Consider the following 21,330-nt stretch of genomic DNA (forward strand, 5'->3'; position numbering starts at 1 on the left):
GTTCTGCCCTGTGCTACAATTTTAAGTGCTCTCTTTGGTAATCAGGTCAGTCAGTGATCTCCAAACTTTTTAACCTCAATAGCCTTGCTGGAGCTCAATTGGGGGCTCAGGAATGTGACATATTTGAGACACATAGGTCAGAGTCACTGAGGGAAGTTTGGAGATAAGAGTGAAAAGCCATTAGGAGAAGCGTAAGCCAAAGATAGTTACGACCAAATGAATATGAAACCAATAAATACATTGATGCACAAACTTCCAGTTATAAAATAAATAAGTCCTGGGAGTGTAATGTACAGCATAATGACTATAGTTAATAAAACTGTAATGTATATTTGAAATTGCCAAGAGACAATTTTTTTTTAATTTTTTTAATGTTTATTTATCTTTGAGAGAGAGACAGAGAGAGACAGAGACTGAGCATGGGTGGGAGAAGGGCAGAGAGAGAGGGAGACACAGAATCCGAAGCAGGCTCCAGGCTCCGTCCGAGCTGTCAGCACAGAGCCCGATGCGGGGCTCGAACTCACGAATTGCAAGATTGTGACCTGAGCCGAAGTCGGACGCTCAACTGACTGAGCCCCCCAGCGCCCTGTAAGCTCCATTTTGGTTACAGGGAAGCTGAGAACTGGGTGTCTTGCACGACTTGCTTACAGGTCACTGCTGGGAGTGCGGCAGACTTTCAGAGAACTTTCTCGGCATTCTCAACAGTTCGAGCACTTGTGGACTGCCTGCTCTGCCCCGGGACCACCGACCTCCCAAGAGCCTGGTCAACAAGCTGCTTGTCAGCCCTCCTCCTCCGTGGTGTCTCTACCTCCTCCAACTGAGAAAGCTGGCTTCCTGCAGATCCAGACTAGCACTCCAGGGCCTTGCAGGGTCTGCGAGGCCCGTACCAGTGGCCCCAACCCCACAGCTCAGGAGAATACCTGTAAAATACGCTGCCCGACCTGGAACATGTCCCGTTCCTGGTGAGGCCTTTCCCGCCCATCTTGTCCTGTGAGCTACCCAGCCCCCCTCTTACAAGTTGAGATCTTATAAGTTCTCAACACAAAAGAGAAAGAAAATTGTAACCATGTATGGTGACAGATATTAATGAGACATTATCATTTCACAGTATAGACAAATACTAAATCATGATGTTGTACACCTGACACTGATACAGAGTTCTATGTCAATTATAAACCAATTAAAAAATACATCAATGGGTGCATACACGGGAGAAGTCCTGCACTGAGAGAGAATGTTGACTACTTCAGGGTGCGATTAGCCTGTCAGGGAATGAGGGGGATGGAGACAAGTTCTCTACACACAGAACTCTGTGCTTGGAAAAAGGAGCAGGCCCATTTTCTTTGTGTTTTAAGTAGGAAGAAATTTTGATGACAGAAATGCCAAATAATTCCAGAGAGATCTTGAAATCGTGCCCAGGGATGCCTGCGAGGTCCTGAGCAGAGGGGAGGCAGACAAGAGTCAGCCAGTGAAAGGAGGAGGGGGTGCCAAAACAGGAACCCTAGAAGACTTAGGAGGAAAGGCACCCGGAAGGAGAGAGGTATGGAAAAATAAGAAGGGTAAACCCGTAAGAGATGCTGATGGAAGTGTGAAGGATGCATTAGGGAAAGTGTAGGCCACAGCAGCTTCTCTATGAAGGAGCTTACCCCCTTTTCTGGGAACAGGAAATGTGGGGGATTCGGTTCTGTGCTCTGTCAGGCACTCATTATGTCTGACACGCCAGTGACTGATGGTCTTATTCCATCAAACTTCAAAAAATATCAAGGCTGCAATAAAAGCGAACCCAGCATTGTGTAGCTTTATTTTTTCCTTCTAACCATTGTATGCATTAGTCACCATGCTAAAAAAATAGTGAGAAGACAGATGTGCCAAAAGTGGTAGAGAAAACATGTCAACATTCAAAGAATAATTAATGAAAAGTGTTGCTGTTTTAACATCACAAACGAAAGCCAATGCCAGTCTTCGTCAGTTCTTCTAAAAAATATCCAGGCTCTCCATTCCCTGGAGACAGCCTTACCTGCTTCCTGATCTGAGCCTGTCCTCAGTGCAAGTTAATTGAAGGCTTCTTCACTGTGGACCTGAGCCTGGTGCCTGGCATGTCTAGATAAATTACTCAGGTATCCAAGCGCTCACTAAACTGAGGTCTTCTTTGCAATCCTCATCTTTGATTTTGTTACGTTTTCCTTTTTGTAGTGTGAGTTTTTACTTTCCAGATCTTCACTGTGACTGAGACTCTGGCTGAAAATGCAGTGTGCCTGGCCAAGTTCCCAATGCACTGCTTCCCCCTTCCTGCCTCCTTCCCCTTATGGATTAAAATTCCCCTATCTTCTCCCATCTTCCTCCTCTCCCCTGCCAGGTCATAAAGGTCTGACTCCTGAGTCGGCTAGCTGGTGTTCAAAATCAGTTTCCTAATTCCCCACACCTTGAGGAAGACACTCTCAAGAGAAGGCAGGCACTGCAAGTTTGCATTAAAGAGTCAGTTAGGCTGGCCATGCCAGAGAGGGCTAGTGAGGGAACCTGAAATGTAATATTCTTCCTGGCACAGAGGGTTCTGTTGACCTCCAGGTTCAATGACTTAAGATGGCTATGGACAGTTTCCAGATCCCACTTGCAAGTGGACAGGGGCAAAGCTTCTAATTCTGCCAGGCCGAGTCAGTCATTGGTGCCCGGATGGGTGTGGCTGAGAACACAGATGGCAGGTAATCATTAGGAGATGTAAGGATGGGGCCAGAACAGGCTGGAAATGACAGCTGTCATTCTGGGTCACTTAGACAGGCACCCCATCTCCCAAGGACTGTGCAAGCCACACCACTTTGTGCCATGTTTTGTGTGTTTATTTCCCTTTCATTGTCCCTTAGTTGTTAGAAATCATATTGGAAAATGGCATTACAAATGTTACTTTCCAGAAGCTTATAGATACTAATCCAAACCTTCTTTACCCTTCAATGATTCTTTTTGCAAGGCTCCCCCTCCACAGGATTCCTTAGATGGGGCTACCAGCAGAGTCAGTGGACTTCACCTGTCCTTAGATAGGAGAACTTGGGCTGTGGCTCACTCCTTCAGGGCTTGCCACAAAAACATCATCCACTCTCCACCCCAAGCTCTGTTTTACACGTAACTCCTTTCCCTACTGTTCTTAGACTCAGCCGGACATTGGTTTCAGGGGCTCTAAATCAAATTATTTGCTACGATTCGCCATGACTATACAAGGTACATTCTTCCTTTTAAACCATCTTAATGAAATCAGAAATATTTAACCATGACTACCAGCTCTGTTCCCTCTGTTCTTCCCACCATCCCTTTCTCTCCCTCCCTCTCCCTTCCTCCATTTCTTCCTTGCCTTCATTTCTGACTTTGAAATAAATAAGAAGTTTGAGTCACCTCTTTGTTAGGACAGATTATTTCAGCAGAGTTAGAAATGCCTAGTCTAGATTATTCCTATTCATAATTTATTTTTTAATGCTCTTGGGATCTTTACTTACCTATCTATCATCTATGTATGTATCTTTTTATCTATCTATCTATCTATCTATCTATCTATCTATCTATCATATCTACCTAGAGAAATATTATGTTTTTAGAGTATGATGAAAAATGAAAGTTTGTGATTAGATATCTTTCCAAAATAATATTAATCGAAAGCAACACTTAAGAAGCGTAGTCTTACAGTACCTGCATAGACTCACCTGAGACACTTGCTGTAAGTACAGGGATCTCTTTGAAGTCTGGGAATCAGTAATACTGACAAGACTGCCCCTCCCATCCCCATCATTTCTAAGCATGTTATATTTCACGAACCCTGCATATGGAGACTTTGTAAACCACAGCCCATCACACAATGTAAAGGGCTGTTTTTAAAGTGGTAGCTAAGTGGTGGTGAGGGCTAAACATACATCCGGGAGCCACCTCAAATCCCTTGTGGAAATTAGAATTATGAATGAATAAAATGGAAGTATATATAAATAAATGAATATGTAAAACATATCGTTAAGTAGCTACATATCAGGGTTTTTTTTTCCCTGTTAATTCCTACCTTGAATGGTTTATCCTATCCATTCTTCAAAGAGATTAAATCTCTTTCCCATTAAAACTGGACAGCGCGTTAGAGCCCATGGAACTATCTGTCTTCTGGAATAATAATGCTCTTTTAAATTCACCAGTATTTCTCAATGTTCATAAAACACTAGTTCTTGAACTATCTCTAGCACCATAAAAAAAATTGTGACATGTTTGTGCAAGTTCAGCATACATAAATTAGGGAAATGCTACAGATTTTATATTCACCATTTAATCTCCATAGTGCTCATTAGCTTATTACAGATTATGGAAATCTTGCAGTAATACATCTTTTCCTTTTTAAAGTCAAGGTGTCTGAAACTTATTTGACCAATGAGCCCTTTTTTTCAAAAGCATAACATTTACCAACACCCCCTCCCCATCTATCTTGAAAACCTGGTCTATACATTTTGTTTGCTCATTAATCATGTTAAGCCTTGAACTATCTCTCACATTTACTGTTTAACCCTTTATGCATTTGTAGCTAAATGGTCTCCACTCCGTATATGTATATGTCATGTAGGATCATATGTTTAGAATATTTTATTGAGTGAATTATCCTCTTCACGCCTGTTAGTAGGACTATTGCTAAGTGTGAGCATAGTGTTTTTTGATGACAGTGGACTTTCCGGAGGGAGGTCCTGTGACAGAAAATGAAAACTAAGACGGCAGGGCCTAGGTAGGGAGAGAGGTAATTCCATTCTCTCTGGGTCTTGCTATCTTTTATGGCTTTTAAGTAATAATTATTATAATGATGAGAATATTAATTACCATTGATTGTGCACTTATGTTCTGCAGTGTGCCAAGTACTTGTTATTCTTTTAATTCTGAAAACAACGCAATGAGGAAGGCATTATTAATGCTACTTTCCAAAGGATAATAGATATTTAGTGGTTTACATTTACGCAGATAGGTAACAAAACTGGGATTTGAACTCCTATCTCTCTGACATCACAGTCCACAATCATGATCATTCTGTCCGTTGACTGCTGAATGTGGAATTACTTGAGTGGGTTTCCACGGTGGCAGATTTTAAAGGTAGTCTCTTGCAGATGGAATGACACTAAGGGTTAAGCAGGGAGGCAACTCCTCAAGCTGAAGCTGAATATGTATATATTTTAAGTCATATGATCTTGTGCTGCGGTTGGTGTGTGTGCATGTGTGAATTTATTTCTCTTTTGTTATCCTTTAGCTGCTAATAAACCTTTTGTTATCCTTTAGCTGCTATTTAAATATTCAGGGTTTACTTCATTTATGCTGTGAGTAATTAAAGAAAAGTTAAGACGTCCATAATTGGACCGAAGCTAAAAGGGAAACAGTTTCTCCCCTCAGAATGGCAGAGACCATGATTGCCAGACAGGTTACCAAGGGATGAAGGTCAGGAGAAAACAGTGGTGCCTATAAGAGTTGGTTGCTTTCACTTCTATCAAGATGTCCTTTCTAATGTCTAGAATTTATTTTTAGAAATAAGCATTTTTTTAACACTTCTTCTTTAAGAAATATTTAGTACATTACTTTAAGGAAGTGATAATTTTTATTTTCCCTTTAAGGGCCCATAATGTTTTTAGCATGGTAACTTATTCCAAGTAGGTGCTCAATAAATACTGGTTAATTAGAGAAAACAAGCCCTTTCTCCAACTTGATAAGGGATGGTGTTTGGGAACAAAGGAAAAATAAACCTTTACTCAGCATACTGAACATGCCAGAGTGTAATTTTGAGATTGATAATGAGATATCATATCATTGTTTTTGAAATATGCTCATTTGCTTAGGGTATACAGACTAGCTGAGTTTTTAGTTGCTTATCAATTATATGGCATTTAGCCTTTTATGTTGTATCATTTAGCAGTGGGCTACTAATCAGAATTTCATTTAGCTTTCAATTGCATGATATAGTGAGACCCAAAATGGACGTAATTTCAGGAAGGTGTTTTACCAAATTATTTTGACCCGAGAAGGATATCCACAAAGCAGTTAACTGTAGCTTCTATTATATTGAATGGCTTCTATTTAATTAAAATTGTGTCTCTAGTCTAGAAATTATTTTCGAAGAAATGCTTTCTTGCTAAATAAGACTGTTATATATACAGGAAAACTAACTTTTTTTTCCGGTGACTGCTGTTGCACACTGAGGAGAAAAATGTATTTCCATAAATTTCAAATAAAATTCTTTTTAGGTTTTCTTAGGTTCCATTCTAAGGCCATCATCTACAGACAGGATATCTAGTCTCCTTAAGGAAGTCAAGAATGAACAGTTTCAAATTTAAGGTGCACTGTGTTCAAGTCTCTCATAATGGCTAACACTGGGATCAGCATGGCCCAGTGAGTATAAACAAGAAGAAAAACAGAGAAACAAAACCCAGCACATGAGTTAAATAGAGATACCTGAACTCCAGTCCCAGCTTTGCCCTGTCTTGCTTTGGGGACTGGGTCCTGTACATGACAAATCAAGAGGCTGAAAATTGCCCTTCTTACTTTTGTTGTGAAGACGACCAGTTGAGTACCAATGTGGATCTGGGTGGGACTGTACTAGACATTATCGCTGTAAATCAACTGTAATGAAATGATTGGCGGGTGACATCCAACCCAATAGGTAAATTTCTGTGGGTGGGATCATGGGGCTTTCAGCCTGTCAGTGAATGAACAGAGTGGAGCTAGTGTTTCCCCTCTTGGTGGTGGTGGTGGGGTGGGTTCATCAGCATTAAGCTTTTCTTTTATTCACAGAGGATTCTGAATCGTGCTTCTAAGATTTTTGTTAACTGTTGCTATGCTGTCTGTAAATAGCCTAGGATTTTCAGACAGACTCACTTTCATTCACCAGTCTCAATTTCAATCACAATTTAGCTCTTATATTACACATGAAAAGGCAGAGTAAGAATTAAAATTTGTATAAATATCACTGGAGACACATTTTTATATATTAATTGATGACTGAACTCCAGTTTTCTGGTTGTTTTGCAGTTATTACCATGTGACACTTTCCCTATTTAAGCAACTAATCCACCAGGTATCAGAGAACACAGAGAAAAAAAGAGGGAAATTTTTGGTTCTTGGGATCTTCAAAAGTTAAGGTCAAAATATAAGGCAACATTTGAAAGAATCTTTAATCAGCCAGGTTTAGTTTTCCCAATTATAGGGTCTAGACTGGAGGAAGTATATGGCCAGGGGGAAGGGAGAGCCTTAGAGGCTGGCTTGTTCCCTGGAAACCTTGCTGCCTGTATTCCTTGGCCTGAGGCCCGGGACCTGGATGAGGCTGGAAACCTGAGACATAGAGCCTGGTGCTACCTTTCCTGACCAGGGCTTGGGAAAGCAGCATGGCTCCAGAGTAGAGGAAATGTCATGAGCCGTATCCACACATGTGGACCTGTGTCAGCTCCCCAGGGTCTGCACACTCCTTGGCATGGCATGAGGAGAAGCAGACCATTTTCCCGTGCTACCAAGAGCGGTGCAAACATGGCACAGAAAGCTGGCACAGACCACATATAGCTTGATCGGCAGTGTGTGACGTGTAGCAAGAAAATGTACGGACTGGACTGATCCAAAGCCCACTCACCCCCTGATCCCCATGGATACCTCAGTACTTTGTCAGAGCCCCCCAGAAATGTAGACACACCCCTGCCAGAAGGTCATACATAATTAAATGAAAATCAAGTTTTGTCACCTGAGACACAGTGAGCTTGATATGGAAAATGATTTCAGTTATTTCAGTTACAGATAAGACCAACAGTGCACTTACGGGTTTGATTTTGTGGACCCAGATTAGTTTCCATAGAACAGCTGTATTAACATCCACCCAACTCCAGTGCAACACTGGATGCTTCTGTTGTCTTTTTCCAGATGTGTTCAGCTCGACCTACCTCTCCCTGTTTGACTTTCATGTCTGAATTCTGGCGAGTGGTGTTTTGATAGGTCATTCACAGCTATTCTCTGCGTTAGTTGAACAGTCTGGTTTGTGTTAAATGACAAGGGTCACTTATATACTTCCCTTATCATCACCTGGGAGTGCTGAACTGCTTCCTTTACACATTAACTTCTATTATCTTTCAATCCAGAAAAAAGAAAAACAACACGTGGCAAGAGGACCTGTTTAGAATTTTACGAATCACCATTTTTGTATCTAAATACTGCTGTTTTGTTAGCACTAAGAGCAACTGCCTTAAAAACAGTGTCAGTCCTTAACTGTTCATATGGTAAAACAATGGTTTCCTATTACTTTTGAAGGTTTTTTTTTCTTCCTGCTGGCAGGCAGCCGTGGGGTAGGATGTACTAGACGGATGTACTAGTCAGAGAATCCAGATCTTATTTGCAGATCTCGACTTACCAACAGTGTGACTGTGCTGAAGTCATTTCTCTTCTTTGTGCCTCTGTCGCCTTACCTGTAAACTGAGCGGTTCGATTAAGTGTCTTTCAAGTCCTTGTTAATGCAGAGATGTCCTGGTTTCGTGGGTGCTCATTCTCTGTGAGTTGGTGACCAAAACAACCTGCGATCAATAATGGGGACACAACCATGTAAAGTACTAAACATTATATTTCTGTACATATCTGTAAATTAAGAATCACGTCTCTTTGTCACTGTCCATCTTCGTTACTAGGAGAAAATGAGTTGGCTACAGCATTTGGGGATGGGCACCTGATTCACAGGTTGAATATCCACTAAGGGACTATCTCTTGATCATACCTCCAAATACTCCTTATTCTTCCTCAATTTCCTCAGTAGCTAACTGCTCTTGGGGTCCTCAAGGAGCAGACTGTATGACAGGGATGTAGTACAGGCCACTTATTTGGAGGTGATCCTAGGATGGCTCCTGCAAGAGTGAGGAAGTAATATGGAGAACAGAAGAAAGCTAATGGAAGGTACTTGGTGATCTCTCCTGCCAGGGACCTCTGGAAGACTGAGCAGGACATCCCCCACAGCTGTCCCCCTCTGCTGGGGTGGGAGAACTGGGGTACTAATGCACTGACTTTCTATCCTTTCCTGGTTAAAGGTATTAACTCCCCTGAACATCGGGTTTGTGTCCTGGATAGGGCGGGCATGCTCCTGTGGCCAGGGAAAGCCCTAGGGCAGAGAGTCATAGATGCTTGTGGTAGGTAGCAGGTGGTTTGTATGGAAACGGGATTAGCGGTGCCAAAGGGATTTGGGCAGGGCGCCAACAGCGTCTGCCGTACTGGCCAATCCGGGCAATAATACTCACATTGTTGCAAGGATTCTCCTGGCCTCTAATTCCTCTTATTCTCCTTTTGATATTTATCATCTAGAGCACACTTCCTTAGATGATAAAGTTTCTCTAACACCTTCCCCATCAGCTTCCCCTCTATGATCCGTCCAGTCCCCACTTACAATGTTGCTTTCCATTCTTTGCTAACCTCTTCCTTTCACCTGCAATGCGTTCCTCAGTCACTTATAACTCCTCCATGTCCTTCCCAGCACACAGCATTTTTAATAGAGAGCATAGCTAATGCTTTAAATTTTTTTTTCTAGTTTGAATGACATGCCATCTCAAGGGTTATCTCTTTCCAAAGGCCTTTCCGACAGCAGTCGAAGTATTCCTTTAGTCAATACCATTCAGTCCTTGTTTTCCACTCCTTTCTAGTCACCTACCTGACGTTATTAATCTTTTTAGCGTAAACATCATTAACTCAAGGAAGCCTTTTCTGAGCCCCGTGATTAGACTGGATTTCCATGGTGCCTGTTCCAAGAGCATTCAATGCTTATCTTGGGTAGTGCTCATACTTGTAATTTCTGTTCACTTTCAATCAGCCTTCCAGGGTATAGTCCCAAAGCCATGCGGCCAGGTACCATGGTTTTACTGAACTTCCAGAACATGGTCCAGTGACTGGCACATAGTAGGCATTGATTAAGATTCACCAAATCATTGTAGGAATAAACTATGCCATTTTGGGCTGATTAACATTTTAAAGAATAATCGATTTCACTTCTGAGTATTTTTTCTCATGAATTTATAAGTATATTAAAAGTAGAAATTATTTCTCCTGTAACCCCTCTAGAGTGCTATATGCAATGCACTTCATACAGTAGGATCTTCAAAGTGTTTGTAAATAAATTAATTCGATAACTCCAAGGTTCCACACTGAGTGCTTTGGTAAGTGATAACTTGGACCACCAGAGGCATGCTGTTGTCTCTCAAGTGAAATACAGCAACAATTCAACTAAAGTAAATTAATTGTAGTAGAGGGACTAAGTAATAAAATCGGGTTTCAAACAGAAAAGCAGTGAAGAAATATATCCTGTGATTAGGAAGGATAATGAAGGTACTGAAAATAGATACTAATTCTAAATGTGTAGGGAATGCTCACAAAGATACAAATATTGGGATATGTGTGCCAATTGTCTTAATAAGATGCACCAAGAAAAACAAATTAGTTTAAAGAGCAAAAGCCAGCACAGGATTTGCAGTTAATACTTTTGAAAAAAAGAAAAGTAGATGATGGGAGCAACGTTAACAAAATTGCAAAAATACGAAACACGTTAATTGGTTCAGATAAGTATGCATTAAAATAGCAGAGACGCTTTTGAAAAGACCTAGTGTTTAACAGAATAATATTAATTATTATAAAAAAAGCTACTCTGAGGGGCGCCTGGGTGGCGCAGTCGGTTAAGCGTCCGACTTCAGCCAGGTCACGATCTCGCGGTCCGTGAGTTCGAGCCCCGCGTCAGGCTCTGGGCTGATGGCTCGGAGCCTGGAGCCTGTTTCCGATTCTGTGTCTCCCTCTCTCTCTGCCCCTCCCCCGTTCATGCTCTGTCTCTCTCTGTCCCAAAAATAAATAAAAAACGTTGAAAAAAAAAATTAAAAAAAAAAAAAAAAAAAAAAAGCTACTCTGAAACATGTTGTATTTTCCTGGTAAAAATACAAAATTAGAAAACACGCAGAATAGAAGAATATTATCATCTCTACATTTCTATGTATTATCTGTTTGTAGACTCAATTTCCATAATATATAGGTAGGCATTTTCTACACAGGGGCATAAAAATTAAAAAAAAAAAACAACACCTCAAAATAAAAAGTACTCTGGCTTAAGCATTTAATAGAGTGTGACAGGAGATTTCATCTGCCCAGACTAGTCAAACAAGATTGTGTAGAAGCCTGCTAGCTTTTCTGGAACATTATCTGTAAAACAAAAACAAAAACAAACAAAAAATAAAAAAAGGAAGTGACAAAGAACAAAAACCATCAAGAATTAACAAATATATATTTGTATTCTGGGCACTAAGGAGCCTTGACTGGAATGGAATTCCATCCCTGGAGTAGATTATAAGCACCAGACCAGAAGGAGAATGAAGAAACCTGGAATTGTTTCCGGCCATACCTGGTACTAAGAGGGGGTGAATGCTAAAGGGGGTGAACGCACAGTATGTGGCAGTGATAGAAAGGTGACAGCCTGAGGCAAGCAGTGCTGAAACCCTTTATTTTCCTGAAATCACTTGGAATCAAGTGCACTTTGAAGGTAAGGCTTTGGGTATCCACTTGCTGGCGTGAAGGAATTCAAGGCAGGGTGGGAGTGGCTGCTTCGGCTGGCACTAGGTGGCTTAAAAAAAAAGAGACTGAGAAGTTTAAATATTAAATTCTCAAGTCACGAACTTAAACCCAGGGACTCTACCTGATGATTCTAGTAGACTCTCTCTCTCTCTTTTTTTGTTCCTACATCCACAGAGCTGAGGTCCCCAAAACACAAATGAAAAGATTTGGCCATGGGTTGTCAACATGCCCTGTCTCCAGGTCTCCTCTGGTAAAGTAAAAGCATGAAATGGGCCAGAGTAAGACCCTGAATATTGCAATGAGACTTATGGGAGGATGTGAAGGACTTGCAATATCCACAAATTCCAAATTGTCTAAGCTTTTCTTGCCAGTCAATGTAGCCAAAATAGCTTAAGCAGATCTCTTTTCTTTATCTTATGGGGGCTATTCCTCCTTTTCTTGAGCCAGTGCTCTTTGGGTTCTAAGCCTCTTTGCCAAATCTCCATTTTTCTTTCTTTCTTTCTTTCTCTTTCTTTCTTTCTTTCTTTCTTTCTTTCTTTCTTTCTTTCTTTCTTTCTTTTAATGTTTACTTATTTATTTTGAGAGAGAGAGAGAGAGAGAGAGAGGAAGAGAGTGTGCACGAACATGTGCGCACACGCTTACATGCGTGTTTGGGTGTGCGTCCGTGCGTGTGTGCACCGTTGGGACAAGGGGCAGAAAGAGAGAGAGAGAGAGAGAGAGAGAGAGAGAATTCCAAGCAGGCTCCACACTGTTAAGCGCAGTGCCTGAGGTGGGGCTCAAAGTCACTGAAGAGTGAGATCATAACCTGACCTGAAATCAAGAGCTTAACCGACTGAGCCACCCAGGCGTCCAGCCCTGTCTTCATTGCAAACTGAGTTAGATTTTAGCACACTCAGCCAGGGTGTCTACCTTAGTAGTAGGTTATACAATAAAATAAATATATTTATCAATTTATATTATAATAGACATGGGAAAAATATGTAGGACTAACTTCTGAACAAGCTCAACCAAAGCTTGAAAAAATAAAGTTTAAGTTAGCAGGTTTGTCTGTTTTTGTTTTGTTTGTTTTTGTTTTTGTCATTTACATAGGCATAGTTATCTGAATTCATTGAGAAGGCAAGGTGGTTTTAATTTTTAGGTAGTTTGACTGACAGGAAGCTGTACTGAATGGTGATCATGCTAAATAAAGTGAAGATGCCACAAATGATTTGCCATAATATACAGAAAGGAATCAAAAGCCTAAGTTTAAAATATTAATCCTACCTTCTTCCTAACTGTGTTTCCTTAAATAGGCACAGAAAAAAACTCTGTCCTTATTAAGGCTTTGAGAAATATTTCAAATTGAGAACCACTGGCATCTTTACAAAATGCAATCGTGTTTTTCATTGTAGGTCAGGGATAATGTTGAGAGAAACACTGATAGTGAAATGGTATGCCTGATTACAACAGAGATGGGAAAATCCTACAGTGGAGGAGGGTCAGGTGCAGAAGCCAGTTTAGGGACTTAACCTCCAGAGGTTAGGTGGTTGTGCTCTCTCTAATAGAGGCACATGGGTATTTCACATTGGTTTATCGATCATGGAGTCTATAGATCTGAAATGTATGGGCAACTCACAAAATCCCTAATAAATTTGCATAAGAACTCCACATCTTTTGATAGAGCTCACCAAAAGGGAGACATAGTCATTATCCCTATTTCCAGGCCTGTGGTCATTTTCTGGTTTAAATATATTCTGAGGAAAGGAATATAAATAAGTAGACTTTTCACTTGTTTTGGGATAATAGCTCTAAAAAAGCACATTCCAGGCAAAGAAGAATGACACTGTGATTCTATGGTCAGAGCAGAAGCTTATGGTGGTCAGGTGATAAGTGGATTCTTGACCCAAGTCCATCACACCATAGACACAATGAGACCTGCGGACACGTCCTCTTCTTTCCCCTCCATTTCCTGAGTGTATTTTAGGAAAACATATCCTAGGCAATTGGCATGCTACTCACATTTGCTTCTGTCTCATGAATAAGAGTTATTATGAATGGAAGGACCAGGGATGGAGGTCCTGGATCTCACCTTCCTCACTAAAAGAGTAAATGAAGAGCAAGAATACATTCCTGTGGAATCCCAGAGATTAATGCTGCCATCAATGACTGGAAAGATAGGGAGTGGTCATTTCTATCACAGCTCCATTTAACTCTCCAATTAGGCTGATGGGGAAGACAGATGGGTTTTGGAGAATGAGAGTGGATTATCATAAGCTTAATTAGGTGATGCCTCCAAGTGCAGCTGCTGTTCCAGATGTTGTCTCCTTACTAACTCAAATCAATACAGCCCCTGGCAATCAGTCCAGCCTGCAGTGTGATCAACTCTACCAGCCAGCCCATATGACCCAGCAGATCCAATGAAGCTTAAACAGTTTGTGGCAGATTGGGGTGCTTTGTGGAACCCCAGTAGCAAATTCACATTTAAGACCTCTAAGATTATTTTTGTAATAAAAGCTATGACCTCTTCAGCAAGTAACTATTCTTATTTTGAGAAACAACCCTTGCATTGTTACTGGACCTTGGTAGACACAAAATGCCCAATCTTTTGAAATGAGCTTCCCATTATGAACCAGCTATGAACTTATCCACCAAATGATAAAGTGACGAATACCCAGCAGCACTCCATCAAGTGGAATGTATACTGGGACACCTCATCTTATTATGCTTCACTTTACTGAATTTCACAGGTACTACTTTTTTTTTTTTTATATATAAATTGAAGTTTCAAGACTTCAGTGGAAGAAGTAACTGCAGATATGGTGGAAATAGTGAGAGAACTAGAATTAGAAGTGGAGCCTGAAGATGTGACTGAATTGCTGCAATCTTGTGATAAAACTTTAAAGGGTGAGGAATTGCTTCTTATAAGATGAGCAAAGAGAGTGGTTTTTTAAGATGGAAACTTCTCCTGGTGAAGCTGCTCTGAAGATTGTTGAAATAGCAACAAAGGATTTAAAATATTACATAAACTTAGTTGATAAAACAGTGGAAGGGTTTGAGAGGATTGACTCCAATTTTTAAAGAGGTTCTACTATGGGTAAAATCCAATCAAACAGCATCACATGCTACAGAGAAATGTTCATGAAAGAAAGTGTCAATCAATGAGGCAAATTTCATTGTTGTCTTATTTGAAGAAATTGCCACAGTCACCCTAGCCTGTTAGAAACCACCACCCAGATCAGTCAGCAGCCATCAACATCAAGGCAAGACCTTTCACCAGCAAAAAAATTATGACTCTCTGAAAGCTTAGATCATGGTTAGCATTTTTTTAGCAATGAGTAGTTTTTAAAATGTTTATTTGTTTATTTGTTTATTTTGAGAGAGAGAGAGTGAGTGAAGGAGAGGCAGAGAGAGACAGAGGGAGAAAGAATCCCAAGCAGGCTCCGCACTGTCAGCGCAAAGCCCAATGCAGGGCTTGATCTCTAGAATCTTGAGATAATGACCTAGCCAAAATCAAGAATCAGATGCTTAACCATGTGACCCAAAATGAATATTTTTAAATTAAAGTATGTACATTGTTTTTTTTAGACATAATGCTACTGCACACTTAATAGACTACAGTATAATGTAAACATAACTTTTATATGCACTGGGAAATCAAAAAATTAATTCGACTTGCATTCTTCTCTGATATTTGCTGTATTGCAGTGGTCTGGAACCAAACCCACAGGATCTCCAAGGTATGACTGAAGCCAGTCCTGAATGCACAAGTTAAATTGCACAAGGAGGATGTTCATTCTCCCCAGGTGGCCTCCTGTGGTACTGCTGTTTGCTCTCAATACCACAGGAATGGACTCCTGGAGGGGTTTCCATGATGACCTAGTGGCTTGAGAAGATAGATGATAGATGGATAGACAGATAGGTAGATAAAGAGATAGATAGACAGCCTGGTTTGTAGATGCTTCTTACTCATTTCCTGGGAGCAGCATTAGGTGGACTTATGTTATCTTATTGCATCACTTAAGAGAGTGGTGGTGTTAAAAGGAGGTTTATTTTGTTGCCTAATTTGCCTAGAACAAGTCATGGATTGAGTTAAGTAAGAACACAAACCATAGCAGGTAGGAAAAATGGGTGAAGGTGGTGAAAAGGCACAAACTTCCAGTTATGAATGACTTCTGAGGATGTAATGTACAACTATGACTATAGTTAACAATACTGTATTGCATATTTGAAAATTGCTAAGAGAGTAGACCTTAGAATTTCTCAACATAAGAAAAAAAAAGGTAACTATATAAGGTGATAGATGTTAACTTACCTCATGGTAATCATTTTGCAGTATACATGTATATCAAATCATTATGTTGTATACCTTAAACCAACACAATGTTATATGTCAATTATATATTAATAAAACTGGAAAAAACATAAGAGAGGGCTGTCAAAAAAGAAGAAGGAGAAGAAGAAGAAGACGACGACGACAAACCAATGAGTAGTGGTTAATTAGCTCCATCAGGTAGTCAGAAATTTGAAAATAAAAAGACTATTTTGGTAGAGGTATGTGAGTAAACCACATGGGATAAATCCAAAGTGGAAAAACACTAGTAACCATTTAGATGCTCATCAAAAGCCTCTTAAGGGTCAAGATGCTTTCTTAGATGTCTGGATGTTACCAAGCTTCCTCTCCTATTCTATTCAGTGCTTACTTAATGGTCTCATGAATGACATAGCAGTGGTGATAATGGTGATAGTAATAAAAACTATTATAGTGGGCTGAATGGTGGCTCTCAAAAGATATGTCCATGCCCTAACCTCCAGAACCTGTAAATATAACCTTACTTGTGTAAAGGTCTTTGCAGATGTAATTAAAAATCTTGAGATGAGATCACCCTGAATTATGTGAGTGGGACCTAAATCCAGTGGCAGGTACCCTTACAAAAGAGAGAGGAGGAGAAGACACAGATACAAAGAAGCCCACGTGAAGATGGAGGCAGAGGTTGGAGTTACGTGGCCGCAAGCTAAGGAATACCTGGAGTCATGAGAATCTGGAAGAAGCAAGGAAATAGTCTCTCCTGGATTCTAGTCCTAGAGAAGAAACAGGCCCTACTGACACCTTGATTTTTGATGTCTGGTTTATGACCTGTGAGAGACGGAATTTCTGTTGTTTTAAACAACCAAGTGTGCGGCAGGTAATATGTGATGGCAGCCACAGAAACTAACGTACCAAAAATTGGGACTTCTTCACGTTAGGCTTATTTTGCCATCACCATTGCTGAGGGCTTAGTTTTCCAGTACAATTAGTCTACTGTGAGCAAAGGGGCTGGGACCTGGGTGGAACTCCCGACAGGTTGATTACTTTGGACGCTTTCTATCAAGTATTTGTGCTCACTGAAAAAAACTGTCAGGATACGGATCTGCTTTTCCTGCCTATTATTCTTTTGGAGGCACCATTGACTGTGGACTTTAACTTCACCAAAATATTTTGTTCAACATTTTTCTAGCCACACAACTGAGTTTTAGTGAATGAAATATGGCAATCTACTGCTGCTCATGGGATTATTGGTTTTGTCATATAGCAAATCATCCTAAAATAGCTCACTTACAGAATAGTTGGGTGGCCTATGGAAGGCTCCCTTTTGGTCCCAGCTAGGAGATCCCCCTTGTGAGATTGGAATACCCGCTCAGGAAAGTAATATATGGAGCCACTTATCTCACAAAATAAATCAATCTGGGGGAGAAGAAATGATAGGTTTGATGCTTCTCAAGATTACATCTCATAATGTGCTCCAGAAATTTGTGCTAACCTCAAACACTTTTGGCTTAGAGGATTTAGTAAGCAAGGGCTGAATGTATCCACTAGGCATCATAACAAGGGTTCTTTTTCAAAACTACAGTGAGCTATCACATCATACCTGTCAGAATGGCTAAAATAAAAAACACAAGAGACAACAAGTGTTAGTGAGGATGTGGAGAAAAAGGAACACTTGTATACTGTTGGTGGGAATAAAAACTGGTACAGCCACTGTGGAAAACAGCAAGGAGCTTCCTCAAAAAATTAAAAATAGAACTACCCTATGATCCAGGAATCACACTCTGGGGTATTTACCCAGAAAGTACAAAAACACTAATTCAAAGGGATACATGAACCCCTATGTTTATAGAAGCATTATCTACAATAGCTAAACTATGAAAGGAGCCCAAGTGTCTATCTATAGATGAATGGATAATGAAGTGATATTGGGGCGCCTAGGGGCTCAGTTGGTTAAGTGTCTTACTTAGGCTTAGGTCATGATCTCACAGTTCTTGAGTTCTAGCCTCATGTCCAGTTCTGTGCTGAAAGCTCAGAGCCTGGAGCCTGATTCAGAATTCTATGTCTCCCTCTCTCTCTGCCCCTCCCCAACTCACACTCTGTCTCTGTCTATCTCAAAAATCAATAAACATTAAAAAAAAAAGAAGAGGTGGTATCTATATACAATGGAATATTAGCTATATAAAAGAATGAAATCTTGACATTTGCAACAACGATAGAGAATAGATAGAGCTAAAGAGTATAATGCTAAGTGAAATAAGTCAAAGACAAATACCATATGATATTACTCATACGTGGAATTCAAAAAGGAAAACAAACGAGCAAAGAAGACAAAGAGAGAGAGAGAGGGAAAGAGAGAGAGAGAGAGAGAGAGAGAGAGAGACCAAGACACAGACTCTTAACTATAGAGAAGAAACTGATGGTTACCAGAGGGGAGGTTGGTGGGGGGATGGTAGAGACAGGGGATGGAGATTAAAGAGTACACTTACCATGACGAACAAATAAACTGAAATGGAAAAAAAAAGAAAAAGAAAAAAGGAAAAATTCCCAAGCGTTCTTTTGAGTTGGAAGCTAAAACAGCCACTGGCCTTTTAGTTCTTCACCATGAGTTGAATGTATTAGAGAGATTATGGTGCTGTCTAGAGTGGTTCACCCTGACATTGAAAGAAAAATGGACTTGTTTCTTCACAATGCAGACAGCAAGGTGTATGGACAGAATGAGCCAAGCTGAGAGTGGGGGTGGAGATCTTTGTGTCACCAATTTTAGCAGTAAGAAACAACAACAAAGATTAAAGATGACTTCAGTCTTGTACAGCAGGACTACCTAGGACTCCTATCTCTTAGGAACAAAAGTTTGTATTATCCCACAGGTAAAGTTACTCAATCAGCTTTTGTGCTGGCTGATGGCAAAGAAAATATGAAATGGGTAATGGAGGGGTATACTTGTCCTCATGATTTTGCATAAACAACTGTAGTCACTTTTTTGTTTATAGTCACTTTCATATGATCTTACTTGCTTTGTCTCTCCCTGTCTTTCCCTCTTCTTCTCTACTTACATATTTAACAAATTTATCTTTTAATTCCTGTCCATTTGCACCCACTATTATATATAGGGCATATTTAGTTCAGGGGATGAACAATACTTATATGGGATGGAGGCAAAACTAGAGAAGGTTTGGATATTACCCAAAGGTCTGAGACATGCAATTGGATTTGTACATAATGGGACTTTGGATGATCTCCTCGTTCTAAGAGCAGAAAAGTGTGTTTTAATTATATAAGAGATGGTATGACATTTTATAGAATCAGATTTTGGGGAGAATAAGTGTATATATGGATTTTAATTAGTGAAAGAGGTGGAGTATAGGGATATTTGTCATATTTTTGCTGCCGAGGGACTCAAGTTCCTACGATAGGGGAATTCTCCACTATTTAAGGCAGTATACTTACTTCCATCTTAGAAGTCACATGGGATAAATGGTCCTATTTCTCTGTGAGTTAGGGTGAATAACCCAGATTTGGATAATGAAATACTCATGTTGAGTCAGTTTTGAATCTAGCAGAAGTGATGCAAGGTAGCTAGACAATATCCAGTCATTATGAGGGTGGCATCAGTGCTGTTAGTGTCTGCTGTGCAGGGTTCTGGTTGCCACAATGTTAGTGGAGAGTTCCTGGGAAGTCTACAAAAGTGGCAGTTGTGTCCTAAGCCATTCCAGGGGAGAGGTCTTGATGTGATCCTGGTTCCTGCTGATTTCCTGAACCTGGTTCTTCAGTATTGTATAACATAGAATTTGGCAGATCTTTGCCCTGGGGACTAGGAGGGAATCTCTAAATCCTTGGAATCTCTTGAGTGTGGAAGTGACTTTGCCATTCATGGTAGACCCTTCAGACCATAGTTTATGATAGTTTATGCTGATGAGATGGATTGGGATGGCCATACCAGAAAAACCAAGTATGTGATTACAGATTTGGTGCTTTGAGCTATATGGTATCAGCGCAGTCTCCACTGAAGTAAGAGAACTAGAGATTTAGTTCTATCATGTGGCCAGTAATCTGAAAAATCATGCTCATGTAATAAAACCCCAATAAAAACTCTGGACACTCCAAATGCCAGTGAACTTTCTTGGTCAGTAACCATGCATTCATGTGCTGGGCATGTGAAGTAGCCTGAGGACATGGAACCGTCATCTTTGAGGTCTTCCCATCTATTCATTTGGCTGGTCCTGATTTGAATCCTTTCTAATAAAATCATATTTGTAAGTATAATGCTCTCCTGAATTCTATGAGCTGAGGGAGCAGTGGGAATCTTCAAATTTGTCACCAATTGGTGAGAAGTGCAGGGGGATCTGGGAACCTTGGAGCTTGTGACTGGTGTCTGGGGTTAGGGGAGTCTCATGAGGGACTGTGCCCCTAATGTGTGAAGTTTGACCTAACTCTGGGATTTAGGATCAGAACTGAATTGTATTCAGCTTTCCTACCAATTCTGTGAGCTATCTGCACATCAACCTAGTAAATTCCTATTTTTCTTAGAGCAACTTTCTGTTGTTTGCAATCAAGCACACTGATAAGAGAGAGAGAAACTGTACTAAAGCTTTAGTAGAAACTGAAAGTAAGCTTTGGACATTGATCTGAAGTGTCTCATCATTCTAAGATGAGATGCTTTTCTTTACTTCCCTAAGCAAATTTATGACCAACAGATAGTAAAAAAGTAAAAAGAAAAATAGTAGGATCACTTTGTATGTTTATATCACAGAGAATAAACACTTGTGAAGCAGAAAACATCTTAAGAAAAAATAATTGGTGAATTGCATTTATAACAATAGTTGAATTTTTATTGCAAAAGAAAGTTGCTTTCTCAATAATGAACACCACTTCCTGAAATATCTTTAAAAATTCATATCAAACTTTTTACCAACTATATTAGTTAAGGATGTGTTAGACTGCTAACCATAGGGCCCTAGAAAAGAGTGGCATAAAAAAGCAGGGTTAATTTTTCTCTAATGTGAAAGAAATCTGGAGATAGACAGCCAAGTATGATATGCATGGTATCATTCAGGATCCAGGCTCCTTCTAATTTTCTTTCAGAATATACGCTGTCTTCCACGTTATTGCAAGATGACTCTTGCCCATGAGCATGGCAACTAGCCTCCAGACAGGAAGAAGAGTGAAGGGCAAGGGGCAAAGAACTCAGAGTTAGTTCCTTTAAAAGAGCTTTTCTTGAATAACCTCCAAGCAATTTCATTAGTATCTTATTGGCTACAGCTGTGTTCCTTGACCAGCTCTAGCTGCAAAGGAGTCTGGACATGTAGTTTATATATGTATTTTTTCTTGCTTATATTGTCAACACGAAGAAAAATCAGAGTCATAAAGAAAATTAGTGTATTGTTTTCTTTAACTTCTACTTATAATTATTGTCATTAAACAAATTCCCATCTAGAAAAGTGGCTGGAGGGAGAGAGGGAAGATGGCGGTGTAGGAGGACACTGGGCTCACCA

The 21,330-nt window shown here is 40.2% G+C and overlaps 1 protein-coding gene across 2 annotated transcripts in view; it reads right to left on the reverse strand.

The window, feature by feature from the left end:
- KLF12 (Kruppel like factor 12) overlaps positions 1–21,330 on the reverse strand; it is a 1,146,238-nt gene that overhangs the window by 534,129 nt on the left and 590,779 nt on the right. For both annotated transcript variants that reach the window (XM_042978247.1, XM_042978214.1), the window contains one exon: positions 8,433–8,537. The gene's annotated coding sequence lies outside the window, so the exon portion shown is untranslated. The remainder of the gene's footprint in view (positions 1–8,432; positions 8,538–21,330) is intronic.

Source organism: Panthera tigris, chromosome A1 (genome assembly GCF_018350195.1).
Source record: "Panthera tigris isolate Pti1 chromosome A1, P.tigris_Pti1_mat1.1, whole genome shotgun sequence".
Classification (NCBI taxonomy): Eukaryota; Metazoa; Chordata; class Mammalia; order Carnivora; family Felidae; genus Panthera; species Panthera tigris.